The sequence below is a fragment of the Musca autumnalis genome, unplaced genomic scaffold (assembly GCF_047663935.1).
Source record: "Musca autumnalis isolate F117 unplaced genomic scaffold, ASM4766393v1 scaffold_2, whole genome shotgun sequence".
NCBI classification, from domain to species: Eukaryota; Metazoa; Arthropoda; class Insecta; order Diptera; family Muscidae; genus Musca; species Musca autumnalis.
Window position 1 is genome coordinate 12,366,434 of NW_027411755.1, and position 21,376 is coordinate 12,387,809.

Below are 21,376 nucleotides of genomic sequence, written 5' to 3' on the forward strand. Positions count from 1 at the left end.
AGGGTCTATAGAAGCACCCTTTCTTTTAGAAAGGGTCTATAGAAGCACCCTTTCTTTTAGAAAGGGTCTATAGAAGCACCCTTTCTTTTAGAAAGGGTCTGTAGAAGCACCCTTTCTTTTAGAAAGGGTCTATAGAAGCACCCTTTCTTTTAGAAAGGGTCTATAGAAGCACCCTTTCTTTTAGAAACGGTCTATAGAAGCACCCTTTCTTTTAGAAAGGGTCTATAGAAGCACCCTTTCTATTAGAAAGGGTCTATAGGAGCACCCTTTCTTTCAAAAAGGGTCTAAAGAAGCACCCTTTCTTTCAGAGAGGGTCTAAAGAAGCACCCTTTCTTTCAGAGAGGGTCTAAAGAAGCATCCTTTCTTTCAGAGAGGGTCTAATGAAGCACCCTTTCTTTCAAAAAGGGTCTAAAGAAGCATCCTTTCTTTCAAAAAGGGTCTAAAGAAGCACCCTTTCTTTCAAAAAGGGTCTTAAGAAGCACCCTTTCTTTCAAAAAGGGTCTAAAGAAGCACCCTTTCTTTTAGAAAGGGTCTAAAGAAGCACCCTTTCTTTTAGAAAGGGTCTAAAGAAGAACCCTATCTTTTAGAAAGGGTCTAAAGAAGCACCCTTTCTTTTAGAAAGGGTATAGAAGCACCCTTTCTTTTAGAAAGGGTCTATAGAAGCACCCTTTCTTTTAGAAAGGGTCTATAGAAGCACCCTTTCTTTTAGAAAGGGTCTATAGAAGCACCCTTTCTTTTAGAAAGGGTCTATAGAAGCACCCTTTCGTTTAGAAAGGGTCTATAGAAGCACCCTTTCTTTTAGAAAGGGTCTATAGAAGCACCCTTTCTTTTAGAAAGGGTCTATAGAAGCACCCTTTCTTTTAGAAAGGGTCTATAGAAGCACCCTTTCTTTTAGAAAGGGTCTATAGAAGCACCCTTTCTTTTAGAAAGGGTCTATAGAAGCACCCTTTCTTTTAGAAAGGGTCTTTAGAAGCACCCTTTCTTTTAGAAAGGGTCTATAGAAGCACCCTTTCTTTTAGAAAGGGTCTATAGAAGCACCCTTTCTTTTAGAAAGGGTCTATAGAAGCACCCTTTCTTTTAGAAAGGGTCTATAGAAGCACCCTTTCTTTCAAAAAGGGTCTAAAGAAGCACCCTTTCTTTTAGAAAGGGTCTAAAGAAGCACCCTTTCTTTTAGAAAGGGTCTATAGAAGCACCCTTTCTTTCAGAAAGGGTCTAAAGAAGCTCCCTATCTTTCAAAAATTGGCTAAAAAAGCACCATATCTTTCAAAAATTGGCTAAAGAAGCACCCTTTCTTTCAAAAAGGGTCTTAAGAAGCACCCTTTCTTTCAAAAAGGGTCTTAAGAAGCACCCTTTCTTTCAAAAGGGGTCTTAAGAAGCACCCTTTCTTTCAAAAAGGGTCTTAAGAAACGCCCTTTCTTTCAAAATGGTCTTAAGAAGCACCCTTTCTTTAAGAAAGGGTCTATCGGAGCACCTTTCTTTAAAAAGGGTCTATCGAAGTCCCTTTTCATTAAGAAAGGGTCTATCGAAGCACCCTTTCTTTAAGAAAGGGTCTATAGAAGCACGCTTCGTTCAGAAGGGGCACCCTTTCGCTCAAAAAGGGTCTATCGAAGCACCCTTTCTTTGAGAAAGGGTCTATCGAAGTACAATTTCTTTCAGAAAGGTTCTAAAGAAGCACCATGTTTTTGAGAATGGGTCTATCGAAGCTACCTTTCTTTGAGAAAGGTTCTAAAGAAGCACTCTCTCTTTCAGAAAAGGTCTATAGAAGCACCCTTTCGTTCAGAAAGGGACTAGAGAAGCACCCTTTCTTTCAGAAAGGTTCTAGAGAAGCACCCTATCGTTCAGAAAGGGTCTAGAGAAGCACCCTTTCATTCAGAAAGGGTCTAGAGAAGCAACCTTTCTTTGAGAAAGGGACTAGAGAAGCACCCTTTCTTTCAGAAAGGTTTCGAAGCACCCTTTCTTTAAGAAAGGGTCTATAGAAGCACGCTTCGTTCAGAAGGGGCACCCTTTCGCTCAAAAAGGGTCTATCGAAGCACCCTTTCTTTGAGAAAGGGTCTATCGAAGTACAATTTCTTTCAGAAAGGTTCTAAAGAAGCACCATGTTTTTGAGAATGGGTCTATCGAAGCTACCTTTCTTTGAGAAAGGTTCTAAAGAAGCACTCTCTCTTTCAGAAAAGGTCTATAGAAGCACCCTTTCGTTCAGAAAGGGACTAGAGAAGCACCCTTTCTTTCAGAAAGGTTCTAGAGAAGCACCCTATCGTTCAGAAAGGGTCTAGAGAAGCACCCTTTCATTCAGAAAGGGTCTAGAGAAGCAACCTTTCTTTGAGAAAGGGACTAGAGAAGCACCCTTTCTTTCAGAAAGGTTCTAGAGAAGCACCCTATCATTCAGAAAGGGTCTATAGGTGCACCCTTTCTTTTAGAAAGGATCTATAGAAGCACCTTTTCTTTCAGAAACTGTCTATAGAAGCACCCTTCAGAAAGGGTTGGGGGATGCCATTTAACCATAGAAAATCCTATAGGTCGTCCACCCTTTATTCTACAGCAGTATTCCGCAGTTGACAATAATAGGTACATCTCTTTAAAATTTACTTTGTATCATTTCGTATTTGAATACAATGACAATACAACAAATTAATAATTTACAGACTCAATTTCATTTGGCCCGTGTTATCTGTAGAACAACAAAAAAAGAACAATAACAAAACTTTTCTAAGTTGATTAAATTCGATTCAAACAATACTTAAGCTTCTTCTGTTTTAACACGCCTCACTACCTACAATCCGCTTTTTGTTGTTGGCTGAACTGACGAACCTTTGAACTTGTTTTAGTCCCATTGAAAATTATCCTCTCTCACAGTGAAGGACGAGACACATCAATGTACCAATTTAAATGTATAAAACAGTAATTGATTGCATTTCAAAACAATGGATGGATGAAACGAATGACGAATGCCAACCCACCGAACAACCCTCAAAACAAAAGGAAAAGGATTGCATTTGGTAGAGTTGTGTGTGTATGAAACGCAGGCTCTTCTTCTACGATGATGATGATGATGATGAATATGAGCGGTTCGGTGGTTTAGGTCATTTTCATGGATATATGCCAATGCAAATTGTATGGCCCTGAAAATGAGCCGGGTAGATTTTGTATGGTTGTGTGTGTAGTCGGCGATGTAGCACTTAATAAAATTAGATCTGCAAGTGATATGAGGGATTACATTTTAAAAGCGGATCAAGTGGTTGGATTGTGGAAGACTGAAGGGTGAAAAGAGGATTTTTGCTTCTAACACTATATTCGTTTGTTAATAAGTATTTGATCGATTAAAGGATATTTTCCAAAAATGTTCATCAAGGATGCTATGGAAACCACATATAAGTACATAATTTGCACATTTTTTATTTTGTTGAAATCTCAAGAATAACACGGCCTTAAATTTTATGAAATGTCCCATATGTACTTAATACATACCCTACATACATTTATATCTAAACATTTGTGCAATCCTCTGACGATTGTTCGTTGTTCTTTTTACACTCGAAACAACAACAAAAAAGGCAAATGAATTTGTAAACTTCATTTTGAAGGACTTTGAACAACAATAAAAGCGCAGCAGTATCCTTGACAAGGAAATCGCTACATGGCCCACAGAAGTGTATTTCATCATCGCGTTGCTGCATATTCGGATACCAAGTGGCCAAGTGGGACATAAAGTCATCTCCTGTGTTAACAAAACAATGCTCGTTGAATTAAAGCACTTGACAAAACCATTCATGAATAGCGAATGAAGCGAACAATGTTACCATTTTAGCTGATTTCTTTATTCTCAATTTGTTTAACAGATGAAAAGTCCTATTAAATTTTTTGCAATTTTTAAAGAGAATAAAGATAAATTATTTATTCGTTTGTCTTGTAATCCAAACGATATCCAACATGTATTATGTAATGCCTAAAAATATGCTTTACATTAACAAATTATTGTTGTCTTTCCATTTTAGATACTATTCAGCAAGAGATGGCGCTATCTAGAAGGGAGAATAAACGACAAGCATTTAATCGCCAGGTAAGAAAAATGCATTTTAGTGCAGATTTATATTTTCTATAGATACCTATTCTTTTTGGCGACTAACAGCAATGTTGCAGTAATATTTGCTTTAAGGGGTGACCCACACTTTTAAATTTCTGAAAATCTAAAAACAATATTGGCTTATTTTAAAGTAGAATTAGCATGGAATTAGCAAATTTTCAAATCGATCGAAACAATCTTATGAAAAAATCGACCAAAAAAGTTTGGTAGTTTTCCTGGAAAAATCATGAAATTTTCCTTTTTGGGGTTTACACGTGGGGGTCACCCCTTAAATGATTAGGCAGCAAATAGTAATGGTGGTAATATCCACGAAGTAAACAGACCTTTTGTACTTTTAGAGGAAGATCTTTTGGTCTCATATACGATGATCCTATACTCCTTTTTGAGAACATAATCATTTAATGGCCTTCTGATAGCAGATATATTGGTCTTATATATGAAGCTTTTTGGGTATACTATCTGTAAATGGTACTCCTATAAGAAGACTATTTGGTCTTCTGTAAGAAGGCCTTGCAGTTTTTTACATGGAAACGGATATTAAGTGTCATCTATTGAAGTACCTATAGGTCTTATATAAGAATACCCTTTTGGTCTTGTGTATGAAGATACTTCAGTCTTCTTTAAGAAGAGCTTTCGTTCCTTCATAAGAAGCCCGTTTGCCCCTCTATTAGAAAACCATTTGATATTCTATGAGAACACTTTCCTTGTCTTGAATACGAAGACCTTTTGGTAGCCCATAGGAAGACCTACAAGTCTTCTGTAAGAGGACTTATTGAACTTCTGTAAGTCGACCTCCTCCTCTGCAATAAAGATACCTTTTTGTCTTCTATAAAAAGTCCCTTTCGGTCATCTATGAAGAAGACCTTATTGCCCGCTATAAGCAAAATGTTGGTCTTCTATAAGAAGACCTGTCGGAAACCCTTTTAATTATTTATAGGAAGATCTTTGCTCATCCATAGGAAAAACTGGCATATCCTTACTTACTTTACTTAGCTGGCCCATTACAGAACATTTGTTTCATAAGCCGACCTAAGGAAAGATCTCCAATTCTTTCTGTTTGTTACTTCACTTTTAGGAATATCGAATACGATCGAAGCCTTGGCCTGCCAATTCTGCGTGCACCGCCATGTGGCCCGAATTTATACGCCTTTTTAGCGGGTTCACCATCGCTCATTCTTATGATATGGCCTAACCAACGCAATCGCTACATCTCGATACGTTTATCTATGCTGATGTCATTGTATATTTGATACAGCTCGTGGTTCATGCGACGTTGATATTCACCATTAACGCAGATTGGTCCGTAGATCTTTCGAAGAATTTTTCTCTCAAACACGCCAAGCACTGCCTTATCTGCTTGCTTAAGTACCCAAGCTTCGGAACCATACATCAGCACGGGTAGTATCAGTGTTTTGTAAAGCGTTATTTTTGTTTGGCGATTTGTGGCTTTGTTTTTAAAGTGCTTACTTAAGCCAAGGTTGACGTAGGGGATGAATGATACCAAGCAACGGTCTTGACCGGCTTTAACATGGCAAAGCCCAGGATTTATCTTGGTCCCTCTTTCATCTCAAGTGGACACTGACCTCCCCGTGGTGTCACCTGGGGAACTGCCTTTAACACCCGTTAAAGGTAGTGAGCTAACATGTGCCGCGCGTTCACCCATAAGAACGTTAAAAACTTGGGTTTGGGCGTCGGGTTAGTAACCCTCCCCTAGAAAAAACAGCCTACTATGAAAAAACGAAAGAAAAGAAAAACAAACTCCTCTAAAGTTGACGAACCCCGCAAAAGTTTTAAGGACCATGATCTGCGAATCTGCACCTGGAATGTTCGCACTCTTTATAGAGAAGGTGCAGACTTCGCATTGGCAGACGTACTTGAAAAGTACAAGGCCGATATTACTGCCATACAGGAAATACGATGGATTGGGAAAGGCGTCACAACAACACCTAAAGGTGACGCACTGTATTATAGCTGCCATGACGTAAAGCATGAGTTTGGTTGCGGATTTGTAGTTAGTCGGAGACTAAAAAATTTGGTATCCAGCTTCACCCCAGTGAATGAAAGACTTGCTGCAATTCGAATAAAAGCTAAATTCTTCAACATCAGCTTTATTTGTGCTCATGCTCCCACTGAAGAAAAGGACGAACAGACCAAAGATATATTTTACGAGCGCTTAGAAGAAACATATGACCGTTGCCCTGCCCATGACATTAAAATCATTCTAGGCGATTTTAATGCCAAAATTGGAAAGGAGAATATCTTGGGCCCAACAGTCGGGAAATTCAGTCTCCACAGTGAAACATCTGACAATGGTATGAGGCTGATAGACTTTGCAGCTGCAAAAACATGGTAGTTAGCAGTGCCAGATTTAATCATCTCGATATTCATAAGGGCACCTGGCTGTCTCCAGATCAAAGAACAAGTAATCAAATTGATCATATTGTGATAGATGGAAGACATTCATCCAGCGTGTTGGATGTACGATCGTTCCGAGGCGCAAACATTGATTCGGACCACTACCATGTTGCAGCAAAGGTACGCACCCGGCTAAACGTTGCAAATAAAGCACGAACAGACTCAACGCGGAAGTTGGACATCGGTAAGCTGCAATCACAACAGATAGCCACAGCATATTCCACTCAATTAGCCCAATTGCTTAATGAAAGCCCTCCTCGTCCCGATAACATATAAGCACAATGGCAAAATATTGCCCACTCCATGCAAACAGCCGCAAAATCCATACTTGGATACCAGAGACCTCCACCAAGTAATCCATGGTATGACCAGGAGTGTCGTGTTGCTACCGAAGAGAAAACTGCGGCATATAGGGCTACTCTACAATCAGCAGCAACGCGTAGCGCACGAGAGAGGTATGGGGAGAAAAGGGGAGAGGAGAAACGACTTTTCCGCAGGAAAAAGAGAGAAATGGAAAGACGGGAGTGTTGAAACATTGAGATGTACAGGAGCCAGAATGAAGTCCGAAAGTTCTATCAAAGAGTGAAACATCAAACTGATGGCTTTGGTACAGGTACATCCTCCTGTAGAGACCAGCAAGGTACTTTGGTAACTGATACAGATAGTGTGCTCAGGATATGGAAAGAACATTTCGACAAACTGTTGGTATCCGATAGTAGCGAAGACGACGAAGATACCACAGTCCCAATCCCAGAAGATGGTATTGAATGTTTACCGCCCAGCCAAGACGAGGTAAAGACAGCAATAAATCGGCTGAAGAATAATAAGGTAGCAGGAACCGATGGCTTACCAGCCGAGCTGTTTAAAACCGGAGGCGACACGCTGATAAGGTGTATTCATCAGCTAGTTAGCACCATCTGGCAGTAAGAACGAGTACCCGACGATTGGAACCTGAGCATCCTGTGCCCTGTCCACAAGAAAGGAGATAAGACTGTATGCTCCAACTATAGGGGCATAAATCTTCTCCCTATTGCCTACAAGATAGTGTCAGGGATAATGTGCGAAAGACTAAAGCATATGGTCAATGAAATAATTGGGCCATACCAATGCGGCTTTAGACCTGGCAAGTCCACCATTGACCAGATATTTACCCTGCGGCAAATCCTAGAGAAGACCCAAGAGATGCACATCAACACCTACCACATTTTTGTCGATTACACTGTGAACACATATTTTGGAAGAGATAATTCCTTTGGTGATGTCTCAAAAATAAGCTAAAGCAACAGCTAACAAAGATATAACGCAAATTCCTGAGGGCTTATAGATATCCAGCAAAATATTCATCACGCCATAACTCGAAAGTTCGACTCACGGCGGATCTGTCCTTCGGAGTTCTTTATATAGTCACCAAAGACATCCATCTCTTCCCCAGATTTTCACCTCCATTTTGTTGCATAGTGTTATGAAGCAGCCCCCTACGTTCAAAGGTATTAAAAGCCATGCCTGAATTTGCTATCCCTGCAAAGCTTATCCGGCTTTGTAGAATGACATTAACTGATACTCGATCGTCAGTTAAAATAGGAAAGAACTTCTCCGAAGAGTTTGGTACCAAAAGAGGTTTCAGACAAGGTGATGGCCTCTCGTGTGATCTTTTCAACATTCTGCTGGAAAAGGTATAACGAGTGGTTTTCTCTGGAGCTGCCAGGGTCGACCTAAGGACCCACAAACCTCAAGTAAAACACGAGTGTTTACGATTTAAATCTTTATTATACACTCTCGGTGTTTGTTAAACGCATAATATACATATATGTGAGGAAAATGGATGCGGTATGAGTTATTAGTTAAATTCGTTTCTGTGTTGCGGTAGTTGTAGGCTCAGCAGTCGTCTGTTGTGGCTCGGCTCCACACTACTGTCGGCTTGGGGTAATTGGGTGGCTTTCGGCTCTGCAGTTATAGACTGTGGTGTTCGGCTTACTGTCGGCTCGTTGTCAATCGTCGTGTGTGTGACTCGGCATTCGGGTTGCTGTCAGCTCGTTGGGTTACTGGCTAGGCTCTGTAGTGTTCGGGTTAATGTCGGCTCGTTGGCAATCTTCGGGTATGTGGATCGGATCTGTAGTGTTCGGATTAATGTCAGCTCTGAGGCATTCGGGTTGCTGTCGGCTCGTTGTGTATGTGGCTCGGCTCAGTGGTACTTGGATTGCTGTCGGGAAGAGATCGGTTAATGGGAGCTGGCTAAGAGCATGGAGCTGGCTAAGAGCATGGAGCTAGCTATGAGTTTGAGCTGGCTGAGAGCTGGGAGCTTGCTATGAGCTAGGAGCGTGCTAAGCGCTGAGAGTTTGCTATGAGCTGAGAGCTTGCTATGAGCTGGGAGCGTGCTAAGCGCTGAGAGCTTGCTAAGAGCTGGGAGCTTGCTATGAGCTGGGAGCTTGCTAAGCGCTAAGAGCTTGCTATGAGCTGGATCGATTCGTGGCTAACTAGTATGGTAGACTGCGGACGAGCCACACGTCTATTCGTACTTTGTTCGGCTGGTGATCGACGACTTCGGTGAATAAAACTGAAATATACATTCGGGTGGTAACACGAAGTGAATGAGAATTATTGTGCAGCAGTGATTATCGTTAATTACCCCGAAGTTAAATTTGTCCACTATGCTGACTATGCTGACTGCATGTGGAAATACGTGTATGAAACGGTCACGTTACAAAGGTTCTACGAGATACTAAGGTGAAAAGAAGTGGCACAATATATACAAACAGCCATATGTTACTTGCTTATGCCTGTGACATTGACATCATAGGTCGATCGGTAAAGGAAGTACCTGATAACTGATAGAGATCGGGCCAACTGTTGGCGTTGGTTTCTATAATTTTGAAATACGAAGAAAAATAGTGTTGGCCAATAGATGCTACATCGGGCTGAATGAGCAGTTTAGGAATAAAGCCACATCTCATCAAACAAAATCAACGCTTTACAAAACACTGATACTACCCGTGCTGATGTATGGTTCAGAAGCCTGGGTATTTGCGCAAGCAGACAAGGCAGTGCTTGGTGTGTTTGGGAGAAAAATTCTTCGAAAGATCTTTGGACCAATCTGCGTTGACGGAGGAGGATTCTTTTACTTGAGGTAACAACATAAAAGGTCGCCACTCTTTAATTTGGAGTCCTAGGCAACATAACATCCTATTATTCAAAATGGTCTGTGTAATCTTTCCCATGTGGCACGAAGATTTCTCTTCAGTTGCCGCATACATTTTCATCTTTTACTAATAAGTTAAGCAAATGCTAAGAGAAACCGATAATTGAAAGTTTTCTTATATAAAGCTAATCTATATTTTCATAGAATACCAAGAGACCTTCCGAAGTCCCAGATTTCTTTTAATAAAATACGAATTCAACTTATCATTCCCATTCTTTTCATATGTATGTTTGTTCAAATTCAACTAAACCATTCTATACACCATCCTTTAGGTTATAATCAGCAGACGATTATATCCCATTGTTGTTGGTTGTCACGTAAAATAATTGTTACACTCATCAGGTTATCCACCTACCTGCCTCACAAGGATTAAGCTAAAACATGTCCTACTACAGCACACTATTAACTTGTGAAAAGGTAATATTTTTCCTGAAAGACAATAACAATAATTTCAACATCCTTTTGTTATGGGACTGGCAGTACAACAACAAGTGTTAATTGTGTTCTTGTTATCCATCCCACCTAGACCTGATGCCCGAAGTGAAGACAATACAACATAATTAACATTTTTGGAGAAGGAAGTTTTTCCATGTGCGATGAGAAACAAATTATTAGTTTCATTGTGATAAGTTTTAGTTATTGTTTTATTGTTGAACCCAAAGGGCATTGAGTTTTGGGAATAGGTCAGGCTTTATTAAAGTTTTTCGAATAATACAAAGAATACACATGGAAAAATAAACTGAAATTGGATGATTATGAAAAACAAAACTTCAAAATCTAGCAGGAATGTATAAAAATGTCCCGCATCAATTCTTGGAATTCTAATGTGTTTCAAAATATAAACGGTAACGAACTGAAATCTGAAAAATATACCATGACCGTTATATCTAAGAGTACATATTAAATGATTTTAAATTTTTCAAAATTTCATCTAATTACATCTTTAGATATCCATAATTGTCCTAAATATTTCCTGAAGCGATAAAACTTAAATAGTTAATGACTTTAAATAAAATTTCCAATAATCTCTGAATCTGTTTGTTTCTTTCCGCTTATTTGCATATGTAATTTTTAAAGTGTAATAATTTTTACATAATAAAATTCGAATCATTCATTCACTCGACTGTATTTTTGCGTATTTCCCAACAAAAGACTGAATGAATGCTGAAATGTGACAAAAACACACACAAACACACGAAACACTCTGAAGCATGATTCAATTTTGAACGCATTTTTTGTTACATTTCATTATTTCAACTGATTGTTAAATTTCCGGCACAAATTAGATTTTCCCAATGTAATAACAATAACTACAACAACAGAGGCACCACCAACAACAACAGCAATAACAATATTGTCCTTGTTTACATATTATTGTTTGTTTGTTTTTGTTGTTACATTTCGTCGCAAGTGAATCTAATTATATATTTTTGAGAGAAATATTCATTTATAACATCTCTGCGGGATATCCAAGTACATTTTTGTGGGTGTTACCCACGCAAAAAACAATTCCTCAGGCATTTCTGGTAGTAGTCGCAAAATTTGCAACAAGCATTCGGGTGTGATGTAAACACTCTGTCAATCATCCATTTCCAAAGCCATTGTCGTCGGATGGTAGTCCAAACTACCATGTCAAAAAGTCATTGTATGCTTCATAAATCAAGACATCCAGACGGTAGAGTGTTTAGTAGTGTAAACACTTGTTACGTGTTAGGAACATAATGTTAGTAAGTGGGGTTTATTGTGTGTGTGTTACACCTTAATGGTTAATATGTCTAAATGTCGTCTACAAACCATTTTTCTCTTTCAGGAGATGTAAGGAATGTGAAACGGAAAATGAAAATATGTATATTGTTTGTTTTATTTCTAATATAAGGTCGAATATGTTACCTATCCGACCGGCAGAAGCGTACTTAATATTTTGGTCTGCTGGAAAAATCTATAGGAAGTACTTAAGTTCTTCTATAGATAGACATTTGAGTCTTTTATAGAAGGACCTTTGGGTCTTCTATAGTAAAACCTCTACTGAAGACATTTTGGCAGACCTTCTTTTGGCCTCCATAGCAAGACTCGTTGAAGTATACGAATATGTTTCAGTCATCCATAATAAAACCCGTAGGTCTTTCTGTAGGAAGACAGTTTGGTCTCCAATAGGAAGATCGTTGGTCTCCAAAGACCTTTGGTCTTCTATAATCAAAAAAATGTTGTTTTTGCTCTTCTATAGAAAGAATTTTTGGTCTTCTATAGGAAGACGTTTTAGTTCTCTATAAGAAGACCTTTGGGTCTTCTGAAAGAAGACCCTTTGGTCTTCTATAGGAAGACCTTTCGATCTTCTATAGGAAGACCTTTTTGTCTTCTATAGAAAGACCTCTTGGTCTTCTATGGAAAGAACTTTTGGTCTACTTTAGGCAGAACGACTTTTATAAGAATACATTGTGGTATCCTATAAGAAGCCTTTTTTATTTTCTATAGAAAGTCCTTGGTCTTCTATAGGAAGACCTTTGATCCTATATAGAAAGACATTTTGGTCTTTTATAGGAAGGCACTTTGGTCTTCTAAATGTATACTTTAGGAAGACCGTTTGGTCTTCTATAGAAGATGTTGTAGTCGTCTATAGGAAGACTTTTTTATATTCTATAGGAAGACCTTGGTCTTCTATAGGAAGATTTTTTGGTCTTCTATACGAAGAGCTTTTGGTCGTCTGTATAAAGTCGTTGTAGTCTTCTATAGGAGGACCTTTTGGTCCTCTATAGGTCTACTTTAGGAAGACTTTTTGTTTGGTCTTCTATAGGACGACGTCGATGTCTTCTAAGGGAAGATCGTTTGATATTTTACAGGAAGACCTTTGGTTTAATTTAGGAAGACCTTTTGGTCTTCATTCAGAGCACTTTTGGACTTCTGTACGAAGACCTTTTGGCCTACTTTAGTAAGAACTTTTGGTCTTCTATAGTAACACGGTGTAGTCTTATATAGGAAGACGTTGTGGCCTTCTATAGGAATACGTTGTGGTTTTCTATAGGAAGAAATTTTGGTCTTTTATAGGAAAGCATTTTGGTCTTTTGGATGTCTACTTTAGGAAGGCCGTTTGGTCTTCTTTAGGGCGACGTTGATGTTTCTATGGGAAGATCGTTTGATATTTTACAGGAAGACTTTTGGTTTAATTTGGGAAGACCTTTTCGTCTTCTACAGGAAGGTATTTTGGTTTTCTATAAGAAGACCTTTTGGTCTTCTATGGGAAGACCTTTTGGTCTTCTATGGGAAGACCTTTTGATAGGAAGACATTTTAGTATCTTATAGGAAGGCATTTTGGTCTTTTAGATGTCTACTTTAGGAAGACGTTGTGGTCTTCTATAGGAAGACTTTCTTATTTTCTATCGGAAGACCTTGGTCTCGAAATCACAACCAACAATGTTAAAACTGTCGTCGTAATGATAAGGTCATTGCAAAGGATTGGTGAAAATGACATGCCAAAACATTGGTGAAAATGACATGTCAAAGCATTGGTGTAAATGACATGCTTTGGATCCAAACATGAATAGCATCTTTTGGGGTCCACGCTCATAAAAATTCATCGATGAGGATGCTAAAAATATGACATGCTAGTTCACTTGCACCCATGATTGAATGGCATCTTTGGCATCGAACATTTTGCTGCAATAGTACGGCTATCCTTGTCTGCTTTGGGAAGAACTGTTGGTCTTCTTTAGGAAGACCTTTTGTATTACATACAAATCACGGGTGACGAAGGGGATGGAAGATACTAATGAACGGTCTTGACCGGTTTTAACATGGCAAAGCCCAGGATTAATCTTGGTCCCTCTTTCATCTCAAGTGGACACTGACCTCCCCGTGGTGTCACCTGGGAACTGCCTTTAACACCCGTTAAAGGTAGTGAGCTAAAATGTGCCGCGCGTTTATCGATAAGAATGTTAAAAACTTGGGTTTGGGCGTCGGGTTAGTAACCCTCCCCTAGAAAAAGCAACCCTACCCTGAAAAAACGAAAGAAAAGAAAAACAAACCCCTCTAAAGTTGACGAACCCCGCAAACGTTTTAAGGACCATGATCTGCGAATCTGCACCTGGAATGTTCGCACTCCTTATAGAGAAGGTGCAGTTTACGCATTGGCAGACGTACTTGACCATGATCTGCGAATCTGCACCTGGAATGTTCGCACTCTTTATAAAGAAGGTGCAGTTTACGCATTGGCAGACGTACTTGAAAAGTACAAGGCCGATATTACTGCCATACAGGAAATACGATGGATTGGGAAAGGCGTCACAACAACACCTAAAGGTGACGGACTGTATTATAGCTGCCATGACACAAAACATGAGTTTGGTTGCGGATTTGTAGTTGGTCTCCAGCAATTCGATTAAGAGCGAAATTCTTCAACATCAACTTTATTTGCGCTCATGCTCCAACCGAAGAAAAAGACGAACAGGCCAAAGATATATTCTATGAGCGCTTAGAAAAACCATAGGACCGTTGTCCTGCCCATGACATTAAGATTATTCTAGGCGATTTTAATGCCAAAATTGGAAAGGAGAATATCTTTGGCCCAACAGTCTCAACAGTGAAACATCTGATAACGGAATGAAGCTGATAGACTTTGCTGCTCAAAAAACATGGTAGTTAGCAGAACCAGATTTAAACATCTCGTCATCCGAACGTGGCACCTGGCTGTCTCCAGATAAGAAAACAAGAATCTAAATTGAACACGTTGTGATAGATGGAAGACATTCATCGAGCGTGTTGGATGTGCGTTCTTTCCGAGGAGCAAACATAGACTCGGACCACTACCTTGTTGCAGCAAAGGTACACACCCGGTTAAACGTAGCAAACAAAGTACGAACAGACACAACACGAAAGTTAGACATCGGTAAGCTGCAATCACAACAGATAACCACATCATATTCCACTTAATCAAAGCACTTCTCGTCCCGATAACATATCAGGACAATGGCAAAACATTGCCCACTCCATTCAAACAGCCGCAAAATCAGTACTTGGATACCAGAGACCTCCATCAAGGAATCCATGGTATGACCAGGAGTGTCGTGCTGCTACCGAAGAGAAAAATGCGGCATATAGGGCTACTTTACAATCAGTAGCAACGCGTAGCGCACATGAAAGGTATCGGGAGAAAAGGAGAGAGGAGAAACGTCTTTTCCGCAGGAAAAAGAGAGAAATGGAAAAGCGGGAGTGTGAAAAAATCGAGATGCACAGGAGCCAGAATGAAGTTTGAAAATTCTACCAAAGAGTGAAACATCAAACTGACGGCTTTGGAACTGGCACATTCTCCTGTAGAGACCAGCAATGTAATCTGGTAACTGTTACAGATAGTGTGCTAAGGATATGGAAAGAGCATTTTGCCAAACTGTTGGTATCCAATAGTAGCGAAGTCGACGAAGATACCACAGATCCAATCCCAGAAGATGGTATTGAATGTATACCACGCGGCCAAGATGAGGTAAAGACAGCAATAAATCGGCTGAAGAATAATGAGGCAGCAGGGGCCGATGGCTTACCAGGCGGGCTGTTCAAAACCGGAGGCGACACGCTGATAAGGTGTATTCATCAGCTAGTTGGCACCATCTGGCAGGAAAAACTAGTACCCGACGATTGGACATGAGTATCCTGTGCCCCGTCCACAAGAAGGGAGATAAGACTGTATGCTCCAACTATAGGGGCATAAGTCTACTCCCTATTGCCTACAAGATCGTATCAGGGATATTGTGCGAACGACTAAAGCCTATGGTCAATGAAATAATTGGACCATACCAATGCGGCTTTAGACCTGGCAAGTCCACCATTGACCAGATATTTACCCCTTGGCAAATCCTATGAAAACCCAAGAGATGCAGATCGACACCTACCACCTTTTTGTCGATTATGACGAAGTCTTCAGTTAAAATAGGAAATAACCTCTCCGAAGAGTTTGGTACCAAGCGAGGTTTCAGACGAGGAGACAGCCTTTCTTGTGATCTCTTCAACATCCTGCTGGAAAAGGACAAAAGAAGTGGCACAATCTATACCAATAGTCACATGTTACTTGCTTATGCCGATGATATAGACATCAGGGGCCGTTCAGTAAAAGAAGTAACTGATACCTTTATGAAGGTCGAAGGAGAATCTGCTAAAGTGGGTCTGGCGGTAAACGGTGAGAAGACCAAGTTGATGGTGTCGACGCGCAATGCGTCCATTGAGCTCGGACCGACTGTGGAAGTTGGTTCCTATAATATTGAGGTAGTAAAAGACTTCGTCTACCTCGGCACCTCCGTAAACACAACAAACGACATAAGTTGTGAAATAAAAAGAAGAATTGTATTGGCCAACAGATGCTACTTTGGTTTAAGTAAGCAGTTTAAAAACAAAGCCACATCTCGTCAAACAAAAATAACGCTCTATAAAACACTGATACTACCCGTGCTGATGTATGGCTCCGAAGCCTGGGTGCTTGCTCAAGCAGACATGGCAGTGCTTGGTGTGTTTGAGAGAAAAATTCTTCGAAAGATCTACGGACCAATCTGCGTTGACGGTGAATATCGACGTCGCATGAACCACGAGCTGTATCTGCTATACAACGACATCAATATAGTTAAACGTATCGAGATGCAGCGATTGCGTTGGCTAGGCCATATCATGAGAATGAGCGATGATGAACACTCTAAAAAGGCGTATAAATACGGACCACTTTGCGGTGCACGCAGAATTGGCAGGCCAAGGAATAGATGGCGCAAACAAGTGGATGATGAGATGAAAAGGCGCGGTATTCCAGAGTGCAAAGCAACAAATAGAGAGAAATGGAGATCTTTTCTTAGTTCGGCCTATGGAAGAAATGTTCTGTAATGGGCCAGCTAAGTAAGTAAGATGGCCTTTGGATTTATCTTAAGAAAAAACCCATTTGAAAACCATTAATTAATCTTCTATAAAATCGCTTTCGATATCCTGTAAAAAGACGTTTTGATCAAAGACAATACGAAGACAATTTGGTTTTCTATAAGAAGATCTTCTGGCTTTCCATAATAAGACCATATGGTCTTCTATAAAAGACTTGTCGGTCTTTTACATGAAGACTTTGTACCCTTCTAGAAGAGGAATCTCGTGTCTTACTTTGGAACCCTTTGGTTCATACACAATAACTCATTTTAGTATTCCATAAGAAGATATTTCGCCATTCAAACAAAAAAATATGGTCTCTAATCAAAATATTTATCTCTTGTAGACGATGTTTTATTCCCACACGACTTAAATTACTAAGCACGCAGCTTAACTCCAGTAAGCACATAGCTTTCATTTAATTTTTCTTTAAATAACTTTTTCAGCTCAAGGTGTGAAAAACTACTGACTGAATGCCTCACAGTTCCCCAGTTTTTATGCCAATCGCTTCTCGTTGACGATGTTTCTAGAAGGAGGATCTGTAGGTAAAATTTCTTTTGAAATTTTGCCTGTTAGGGCGAAGATCATTTTTTAATGATTTTTATTGATTTTCTCGTTTAGAGTTAAGCTTGATGATCGGAAATTTTTTACAAGTGAAAAAGGAAAGCCGAGGACTCGAACCCACACAGTCACCAAATTACGTTATCTGGTTGCGCTGTTGGTTAAGCAGCTCTTCAGACGTATCGACTGTTGAATGGCTTCTCTGTCCTAGAACTTTTCGTTTTTCAAATGCAAATGTTTTTTGTTTTTGTAACAACTGCAAAACAAACAATTGAAATTGTTGTAAAATAAACAATGAGTAAAGTTGTTAAAAAGTTACTGAATAGGGGGCTGGTAACCCCTCGAATCAGTGCGACAAACACACACAACTCGCAGTCCCGGTCCACACTAGAGTGATTTAAGTTACAATTTAAATTCATCTAAATTAACTTAAACCTATCAGTTACATTCGTAACAAAAATAACTAAACGGAAAATGCAGTTTTTTTATTCAAAGACCTTTTCATCTTCTATGAGAAATTCATCCTACGGGAAGACCTTTTGGTTTTCTATATGAGGTATTTCTGATCTTCTGTAAGAGAACCTTTTGGCCTTTCCTAAGGAGATTTTATGTATGTTTGTAAGAACCCCTTTTTCTATTAGAGGACGTTTGTTATTATATTACTACTAAGAATATCGTACGGATCTTCTGTGCTATTACAAGAGCAAAGAACTGCTGGTCTTTCAAAAGAAGGCTTTCTTCTTTCCCTGAAAAGACAGCTCTGTTTCCTAATAGTAAACCTTCCGCATTTTTATAAAAAAGACTTTATGTTCTCTATTTTCTATGAGAAGACCTTCTGGTGTTCAGTAAAAATTCCTAATGAAGTCCTACGAAACCCTAAAACAGTTATTATACTCTGCTTTCTTTTCATCTTAAATAAGAACCATTTTAAGACGGCTTTCAGTTGTAGTCCTCTTAACCGTTCTGACATTCTTATCGTTATTTATATTTATTCAATCTACATCGGAATGTCTGCAGAGTAGAGGGGAATCTTCAAAGGATTCTAAACTCTTCTAAACTTCTAAAATTAGGGATCGTTTCATAGTCAACTTAGTTCGAATGACTTCCTTGTAAATATTTTAAACATTCAGCTTTGCTTTTCTTGGCAAATGTTAATATAGTAGCATGTGGTATGCGAGAAGTTTATTTCCGCAAGAGCAATGAATGTTTATCACATTTCCTTAAATAATTTGTCTCCCATTCATCGTCGTTGCAATTGTTTTATAAGTCATTATATTCCAATCTTTTGTCATATCCGCCCTGGTTCCCGGTACAATGAAGTTAACAGGAGAACGAATGAATACAGATTGAGTTGTCAAAGGAGGCCGCTTACACAACCCCGCCCAAATGCCATTTTCCCATTGTAGCGAGGGGATGGTGGTGGTGATGATGATGCTGTTGTATTTACAACAAACAAATTCCGCTTTTTCCTCAACAATTTGTACATTTCTATTTTGTTTATTAGTACTACAACAAACTACGAATGAATAGAAGAATTGACGACGGTGGCATGAATGAATCACAGAAGGGAGAATGACATAAAGATGTTTGAATGTTTTTGCATGTCGTAATAAGGGGAGTAGGAGGGAGGTCGTGGGGGGCTACGAATGGACATTCACAAAGGACCTTTTGTACTTACCATAATGCATTGTGTAAAATGACCAAAGGAACAAACGACCCTTTTGAATGCTGAATGTGTACTTTGTTTTGACTGCGTCAACATCAAAGGATGACCATTTCAATAGAGAGGTAACAAGTAAAGGCGTGTTCCTTGGCCATAATTGATGGCATCATACATATTGGTGCAAACAGTAGCTGGGGAGTACAATAACAAAAACAAAACAGAACAACAAATAACTCCATGGAAATAGAAAAATAAGATGTTTTTGTTGAGTGCTCGTTTTTTTAAATATCTCAAGTCGACCATAGCTGTGTTGAGTGTATAAAAAGTGACCAATAGAACAATATGTTCGGCATATTTTATTTCGAGAGGTATGCTGATGAGTTTGCTGTTTGAAAAGATTTATGGATTTCAAGAGAATATTTTTTTAGAAATTAAAAAAATGAACATTGAAATGCAATATTGTAATTGACTTAATGAAGAGTTTGCCTCTTCATCACCGCAAATAAGGGGAAGTCAAAATTTGACAAGTAAAAAATCGTTAAGTTCGGCCGGGCGGAACTTTTTATACCCTCTACCATAAAATACATATTTGGTCTGTTCCAGAACTGCAAGAATCTACTAATTTTTACTATTTTCTTCGATAACATAAAGGGAAAATTGTTATCGTAGTAAAAACTAGTAGATTCTTGCAGGTTCCGGAACAGAGCAATTATTTAGTTTTCTTTCCTGTCCACAATTTTAAGTGAAGATAAGTAAGGTCAGAAAATGTATCAACAAATTTCTTCAATCGGGCGCCACCTTTATATGGGGGCTTTAACGAAGTGGGACCTATTTTGACTGTTTTTGGTGGAGAAATTGTGTGACCACTAGGAACCTAACATGTCGAATTACAGATAGTTCGGTCAACACATTTAGCTAAACTCCTGACAATTGACAATTTTTGTGAAAAGTTTTGAGATAAAAAAATATTGACAAATTTCAGTAGAGAGGTGTTGTGATCGCTAGAAACCTCAAATAGCAAATTACGGCAAGTTTGGTTAAAAGTAACGAAATTTTGGAGGTACTGTTTTACCAAAACATGGACCTATGTTAACAGTTTTTGGTGGAGATAATTTGTGATCACTGGGAACTTCAAATGTTAAATTACAGGTAGTTTGATCAAAAAAACCAAAAATTGAGAGGTACCGTTAGATAAGGGCTATACCAAAATATGGACCTATGTTGACAATTTTTGGTGGAGGTGATTCGTGACCTCTGGGAACATCAAATGTCAAATTTCAGGTAGTTCGATAAAAAAATGTTATCATAACCCTCAAAATACCGAAAATCGGGAGGTAACGTTATATGGGGGCTATACCTAAACATAGACCTATGTCCATAACTTCTGGAATATAATTTTGTTGATCACTAGGAACCCTATAGAAACCCATAACTTTTGGAATATAAGTTTGTTAATCACTAGGAACCCTAAATGTCAAATTAAAGCTAATTCGGTTTGAAAATGTGACTAAAAATGCCAAAATACCTGAAATCGGGCCTTATCGAAGTGTGGACCTATGTTTGGTTTTTGGTGGAGAAATTGTGTGACCACTGGGAACCTAAAATGTCAAATTACAGATAGCTCGGTCAACACATTTAGCTAAACTCCTGACAATTGTGGAAAAGTTTTGAGACAAAGAAATTGACAAATTGACAAATTTTAGTAGAGAGATGTTGTGATTGCTAGGACCCTCAAATAGCAAATTACGGCAAGTTTGGTTAAAAATAACGGGGGCTATACCAAAACAGGGACCTATATTGCCGATTTTTGGTAGAGAAGTTTCGTGGCCCCTGAGAACCTCAAAAGTTGAATTACAGGTAGTTCGGCCAAAAATTGTAGCTAAAATCCTCCAAATACCGAAAATCGGGAGATACTGTTTTATGAGCGCTATACCAAAACAGGGACCTATATTGCCGATTTTTGGTAGAGAAGTTTGGTGGCTACTGAGAACCTCAAAAGTTAAATTAAAGGTAGTTGTAGCTAAAATCCTAAAAATACGGAAAATCGGGAGGTACAGTTATATGGAGGCTATACCAAAACATATACCTATGTCCATAACTTTTGGAATATAAGTTTGTTGATCACTAGAAACCCTATAAAAGCCATTTAGGAATATAAGTTTGTTGATCACTAGGAACCCCAAATGTCAAATTATAGCTAATTCGGTTTGAAAATGTGACTAAAAAAGTCAAAATACCTGAAATCGGGCGGTACCGTTATATCAAAATGTGGACCGATATAGCCTACAATCGAACTTGACCTGCCTGTAAACAAAATACGCATCTGCCGAGCGTCCTTTCTCCATTTTTGTGAATTCTGGAGTCATTACCACAGACGGATGGACGGACATAAATAGTTCGACTCAAAATTTTACCCTGATCTAGAATATATATGGGGATTTCTGAGTGAAATCGGACAATTTTTCAAGATAAGGTTTTTGATTTCCCTTATTTTTTGCTGTGGTGATGCTGCTCATCAACAAAACATTTTAGTATATTTTCAGAATTGTTTGACTAACTGTTCCAGATGTATCGCGCCTTA

The 21,376-nt window shown here is 39.0% G+C and overlaps 1 protein-coding gene across 1 annotated transcript in view; it reads left to right on the forward strand.

The window, feature by feature from the left end:
* The window catches only part of LOC141393653 (uncharacterized), a 121,860-nt gene that overhangs the window by 61,937 nt on the left and 38,547 nt on the right, over positions 1–21,376 (forward strand). The window contains exon 3 of the mRNA XM_073966991.1: positions 3,993–4,057. The gene's annotated coding sequence lies outside the window, so the exon portion shown is untranslated. The remainder of the gene's footprint in view (positions 1–3,992; positions 4,058–21,376) is intronic.